Source organism: Berghia stephanieae, chromosome 3 (genome assembly GCF_034508935.2).
Source record: "Berghia stephanieae isolate SIO BIC M18660-M18661 chromosome 3, UCSD_Bste_1.3, whole genome shotgun sequence".
NCBI classification, from domain to species: Eukaryota; Metazoa; Mollusca; class Gastropoda; order Nudibranchia; family Aeolidiidae; genus Berghia; species Berghia stephanieae.
This window is the reverse complement of record NC_088362.1, coordinates 19,768,150-19,774,985: the sequence shown is the minus strand read 5'-3', so window position 1 is coordinate 19,774,985 and position 6,836 is coordinate 19,768,150. Positions and strand designations below refer to the sequence as shown.

Here is a 6,836-nt window from a genome sequence, read left to right as displayed (position 1 = left end):
CGGTAATGGATGTTGATTTGCTTTTCTTATTATTGACTTAATATATTAATTTATATTTAATGGTGTATTTAGACAATTCTTAAGTTCATCGTAGTTAACATAATATAGAATATTTGGAGAAGAAAACAAGCTAGATATAATTCGTCAATAAGGAAAAATAATCTAATTCAAAGGACTGTGACAATTTGGAGTAATCTAAAGTTTGAGACCAACAATTCTAATTCAATTAATAATTTCAACAATGCCATTGATAAAGATCTTTCCAACATAATATTTGATTTTGACGAATAATGTAACATTGGATATTATTGTCTTTTGTATAACAGTTATCTGAAACCCTTGAATATACAAGTCGGACATGCCAAATTATACGACGAATATTGAATATAACACTTATTTATTTTGTATTAGATATTTAATTCTCAACATTATCAATTAATTGACATTGAATAATAATTATATAATTGATAAATTGTATCCATGCATAAAACTTAGACAGAGCATTTAAAGGTTTTTAGAATCTATTGGCTCTTAAACGATTCGATACGATACGATATGTAGGCCAATTTAAGAATTTGATAAACAAAGAATTAAATTCCTTAAGATACAGGAATAGGGTAAATATTTATCATGATCAAAAACAAAAGTGACGTATTACGACTATTCCAATGTCATGTCGGGTATGAGGCCTTGAATGGATATATGGGACCCTTCGTCTCAAGGCGGTATTATGCCGAGATGAACTAGGAGCTAAGCATTGAACTGGAAGCCCCAACTGTGAAACTTAATAATAATAACGATGATGATGATAATAATAATAATAATAATAATAATAATAATAATAATAATAATAATAATAATAATAATAATAATAATAATAATAATAATAATAATAATAATGTTAAACTAGGCCCATAAGTGGGTTCGGATGTCAGACCTGCATATATGTAAATCCTCGGTTCATATCAATTCGACATGATAGAAATTTAAGACAACTTTTTTACATCGCAAAGCACTGAACGTTGATATTTCTTATCATTTCGATTCTACATTCACTATAAGGGTCACGATTCGTCATGATTTAATACCGGTTTGACACACTGTGTCACACAATATAATATTATCCCAGTTAGCCTTTAAGAAGATAAGATAAGTTAAGAAATGATCATTTCAAACTCACGGTAATTTCCGATCCAGAGGTTATAGTAATACTAATAATAGTAATAATCAACACTTTTACTCATTCGTTATGATGGAGATTGAAAACATTCGACTTTTTAAAAAAAAGAAAACAGAGAGGTGGATTTCTTATCATTTCAATCCTAAAGTCACTTCGATTCATCCTCATACATACCATTTGGAGAAAGTGGATCACGTAATATCCTAGTTAGCCTGTTAGAAGATAGGATAAGATAAGATAATGATTTTATAAGGTAAGAATTTATTATTTCAGACTCGCAGCAATTACCGATCCAGGGATAATCTCACAAATTGTATGAGTAATAATTAATGTAAATGTTGCTGCTCGGAGCTTGAAGAAATAAATAACATTAACAATGTTAAATTGAATGTAAGCTTCAATTTAATTCCGAAAACAGATAAAATTGACTTTTAAGGTTTCCCCTTTATCAACAAACAGGACGAATGAAACACTACAGATGAATCATTCATCTGTAGTGTTTCATTCGTACTGTTTGTTGATAAAAGAGAAACCCGAAACGTCCATTTTATCTGTTTTCGTAATTAAATTGAAGCTTACATTCAATTTCACATTGTTATTTATTTAGTAATAATATTACCACTTTGTCACGAAAAAAAAATAAGTTTAAATATTAACAGGACGGCACAACAATCAACATTACAAACTGTACCGGGAGACAAGCGGAGTTAATAGGTAGAACGACTTACTACTAGTCTCGCTGATAATATAATAATATCACTGTATTCATTGTCTCTCGACTCGACTCGCTGGCACTGGAATCGAGTCGGATTGCCCCCCTCGTTACCCGTCACAAAACAACTCGAAGCGATGATGGTCCGTTGTTAGGATTGAATTGGGTTTCGGATTAGCCACATCGCAGCGCACCCCACCGCACCGCGTAGACAGTGGCGGCACAAGGCGGCAAGGATGCGGCCGGCGGGCGGGTGGGTGAGTAAGAAGGGCGGGCGTGATCTTTGCTTTCTTTATCTGTCTGGTCAAATTTTCAGATATTATTTGTATAGCATATATTATGTGCGGTCTTCTATGGGTATGACACTCGCTTTCGGATCGGAAGGTCCCTGGTTCAAGCCTCGCTCGCTCGCTCGGCGCATTACTGAGTCCTTGAGAAAAGCCTCTTTATTCACATTCTCTCACCGTACTCAGGTGTAAAATGAGTACTTGCTTGTTAACAGCGTTGTTCGAAAAAATAATTGTACAATTTGGACAGAAAAACTCGTCCTTCAAATATCGATCGATATAAATCATCATGAGTTAGTGCCAACATGACCCTCGTCTTAGCAAAAACTTTCAAACCTGGGACTTCGCGAATGTTTTGCTAATGACGAGGGTCATTTAAATCGATCGATATTTAAAGGCCGAGTTTTCTGGCCAAATTTCTAAACGTGTTTTTCCAGAGTACGTCAGATTACTGGTAGGGTCAAATTTTTACTTTGACGCCCGACCTATACCGACGCATCTTCTTATTTACCAATTAACATTCTGGAAAAACACACATTTTCTTTTAAAAATCCCAGAAATCTCGTCCTTCAAATATCGATCGATATGACTGACCCTCATCTTGGCACTAATAACTCTCATGATGATTTTTATTGATAGATATTTGAAGGACGAGTTTTTCTGGCCACTTTGTCCTGAAAAATAAAAGTTTCATAATTGGATTCAATAGTCTGATGTCACGTCGCCCATCGTGGTTCTAAACAAAGAAAATCTGTACTTTTTATTCTTCGTGCTGGCTAGAACTTTTCATATGTCTTGTGATCAGAATATGTAAAAGTCAAACATGATCAGATTTATAATGGGTTTTTTTCTCTTCTGGATACGCTTTTATGCTCGTCGAAGAAATATTATTTCATAAGGGCGTCCGCCATTGTTCCGATAGTTTAGAGACAGTTACTAAGTCACCATGCGTCATTACGAGGGAAGGACGTTACGACTGTTGAAGCGCATTACAGAACGGCACAACAATCAACAATCTGCACAGGGAGACGAGCGGAGTTAGTAGAGCAACTTACCCCCTCCCCTTCCCTCCAACTTAAGCATGATGGTGCACTTCACTTCGAAAGCAAGGAGACCAGTGTACGTCACCATATGCATTTGAATATTTATTTCTTCTTTCCCACCTACTTTTAGAAATACTCGATTCGAGCTTTTATATAGAGCTATATCCACTAAGCGTGCTCAAAAAGCTTTACAAAGTGTCCCAAGCCAACAGTAACACTAAATATGTATATTTTTTTTTTCAGAACACGGCTGTTTTGGATTCCATCAGCAACTCAGCACATTCTATTGGCCTTACCCGTGTGGTTAAGTATTGAAAATGATAAAAACAACGGAGAAAGATAAGAAACAGGGGTAATATCATATCACGAAACATCCATTCGTTATAATAAGCATGGGCTAATGATCGACCTGTCTATGAAATGATGAAAAACGAGCTCATTATGTTTACTAGAGGTAATGATTTATATGAGAGAAACGTCATTACCACTCATATTATCTGAGTAAGGCCGAACACTGACGAAGCACCTTTATCAGTTTGTTGGCGAGAAAACATATAGCTCAAAATATCGTGCGGCTATGTGGTCTTTCGAATCGAAAGGTCCTGGGTTCGGGCTTCGCTCGGCGCATAGTTGAGTCCTTAGAAAAGGCGCTTTACTCACATTCTCTCACCGTACTCAGGTGTAAAATGAGTACCTGACCGTTAAAAGCGTTGTCTATGTCGGAAAATTTGTAATATCGCCTAACAAGCATCATGTTTCGTTCTCCGTGTTACGCGTTGCTATTACTCAGGGACCCCTTGTAAAGCGCTTTGAGCACGTTTAGTGAATATTGCACTATATAAAAGTTCGTTTTTAATATCTTTTAAAGATTAAGATGATCCCCCGATGTCAACAATAGTTTACATGATAATTCCCCAAGAACTTCTTGAAAATGGTTAGATTTTTAAAGCTATATTTTTACAAGTAGCGATCTATTTTGAAAGCGAAGTGGCCGGATTGTTAAGACTATGCACTGTGACCCGGAAGGTCCCGGGTTAGAGCCTGGCTTCAGGCGCTTTTGTTTTGTTTTTCTTTTTGTTTTCCTTGGGCAAGATTGTTTAATTAACCCCCAAATTTTAGGACAACATGTGTGAGCCCTGTTGACATCAGCCATTTTGGTTGATGGATCATCTATAGATAGTATGCGCTTGGCAAAGGAGTTCACAACATTGCCATCCGGAAGTATAACGGACCAACACACAAAACTGTGTGTAACCATGCGCTTTGCTAAGGAGTTCACAACATTGCCACCCGGAAGTATAACGGACCAACACATAAAAGTGTGTGTAACCATGAACGTTTATAGTCTGGTAAATACAGTTTAGTGAGAATTACTCATAAACGCGGATGGCAAAAAACAATAACAAAGACCTGAGTGACGTCATCTTCGACCTATCTATATTATTCCTTCATGGAATGCCTAGCCTAGCTGATGGTATCTAACAATGCGTGGCTGAATGCATATTTTTTAATTTTAATTTTTCTATAGATAAAACGCAGATGACTTCACTTAGGCCTTTGTTATTGTTGTTTGTTGTTTTTTTTTGCCATCCATGTTTATGAGTAATTTTCACTAAACTGTATCAACCAGACTATAAACGTTCAAGGTTACACAGAGTTCTCTATATTGGTCCGTTATACTGCCGGGTGGCAATGTTGTGAGCTTCTTAGCCAAGCGCAAACTATCTATCTATATGAAGTTATAAATTGTTTTTCCACAATGATAAAAGGCGTTTTGTCAGAGGATGATAACAGAGAAAGTCTTGCCTTTGTTGTAATTTTGAGTATTTATTATCGGCGCCCAAAAGAAAAGTAAAGTCAACATCATCTACCATCAGCACTGCCGTAGACTCTGGAAAAAACACATTTTAAAAATTTGGCCAGAAAACTTGTCCTTCAAATATCGATATGTTAAAGTGATCCTCATCTTGACAACAAAAACAAAAGAAAAAAACAAAAACAAAACAAAAACAAAACAACAACAAAATTCGCAAACCTTCCACCTCAAAGGAATCAATGATTATTTTTTTTGGCAAGATGGAGGACATTTAATTCGATCGATATTTGAAGAACGAGTTTTCTAGCCAAAATTTTAAAACATATTATACGACAGCAATGGCAGTCTATTAAGTCTATTACACAAAAGCAAAATGAAAAATCTGTGTTGAAATATCTACTGCTAACGAAGCCAGCAGTTAAGACCAACCAAAAGTTGTGTTCTACTTCTATTATATCCAAATGTCTGTAGGTTTACGTGATATATCACATCTATGCATCACGTATGCTCTGCAAATTAGAAATAACTTGGAGGTTGGTTTCGTTCATTATACTACACACACACACACACATATATATATATATATATATATATATATATATATATATATATATATATAATATTTTAATATTTACCACAATGTTGGTTTCAGTCGACATCGATGTTTCCGGCCTTTTCAGCCATGGTCAACACGATTCTATATATATATATATATATATATATATATATATATATATATATATATATATATGATTAAAATCAACTCACATATAATTAGTCCAACTTGGACAAAATGTGAGTTGATTTTACTCATTTTAGAATGCTCTGAATTATGAATTTATTGAGCACTGTCAAAACTAAAGGACACCCATCAATAATAATATATATGGAAATATATATATTATATATATATATATATATATATATATATATATATATATATATATATATATATATATATATATATTCAAATTCAACAGCGCTGAACGTAGGAGGAAAAAAGTAATAATATGAATATTTTATTTCTTATTAATTTATCTTATTTGTCTATTTACCGATCCTTTAATATCATAGTCGAGTACTTTTATTTCATGTTTTTTTTTTAATATTTTTTTTATTGAGCTTCTATATAACGCAATATCGTGCTCAAAGGGCTTTACAAGAGGTTACTAGTCAACAGCAACATTTAACATGTAAGGACATGACATCTGTTATTGAAAATTTCGATTTTTGGGGGGACAGAGACAACGCTGTTGACGGCCAAGTACTCATTTTACACTCAATCACGGTAAGAAAATGTAAGTAAAGAGCCTTTTACAAGGACTCAGTTATGCGCTGCTCAGAGCGGGACTCTGACCCACGACCTTCCGATCCGAAGGTGAGTGTCATACCACTAGACCACATAGCCGCAAGATGCTATCTAAAAATTAATAATAAAGAGACGAGTGACGTCAATTGGATTCAATAGTCTGATGTCACGTCGCCCAGCAACGGCGGTCATCGTGGTTCTAAACAAAGAAAATCTGTACTTTTTATTCTTCATTCTGGCTAGAACTTTTCATATGTCTTGTGATCAGAATGTATAAAAGTCAAAATATGATCATATTTATAATGTTTTTCTCCTCTGGATACTTTTATGCTCGTCGGAGAAATATTTCATAAGGGCGTCCGCCATTGTTCCGATAGTTTAGAGCCAGTTACTTAGTTACCATGCGTCTTTACGAGGGAAGTATGACTGTTGAAGCGTATTTCGTTCATTCTATAATTTACTAAGTGGACTAGGTGGGGGGGGGGGGGC

The 6,836-nt window shown here is 35.0% G+C and overlaps 1 protein-coding gene across 2 annotated transcripts in view; it reads right to left on the bottom strand.

Moving 5' to 3' along the window:
- Positions 1-6,836, bottom strand: part of LOC144967302 (uncharacterized) — a 118,083-nt gene that overhangs the window by 49,212 nt on the left and 62,035 nt on the right. Inside the window, exons 1-2 of one of the 2 annotated variants that reach the window (XM_078904361.1) lie at positions 1,909-2,028; positions 1,355-1,392 (exon numbers count right to left, since the gene is read on the bottom strand). The gene's annotated coding sequence lies outside the window, so the exon portion shown is untranslated. Of the gene's footprint in view, positions 1-1,354; positions 1,393-1,908; positions 2,029-6,836 lie in introns of those variants that run through there. The other variant, XM_078904362.1, reaches the window with a different exon arrangement.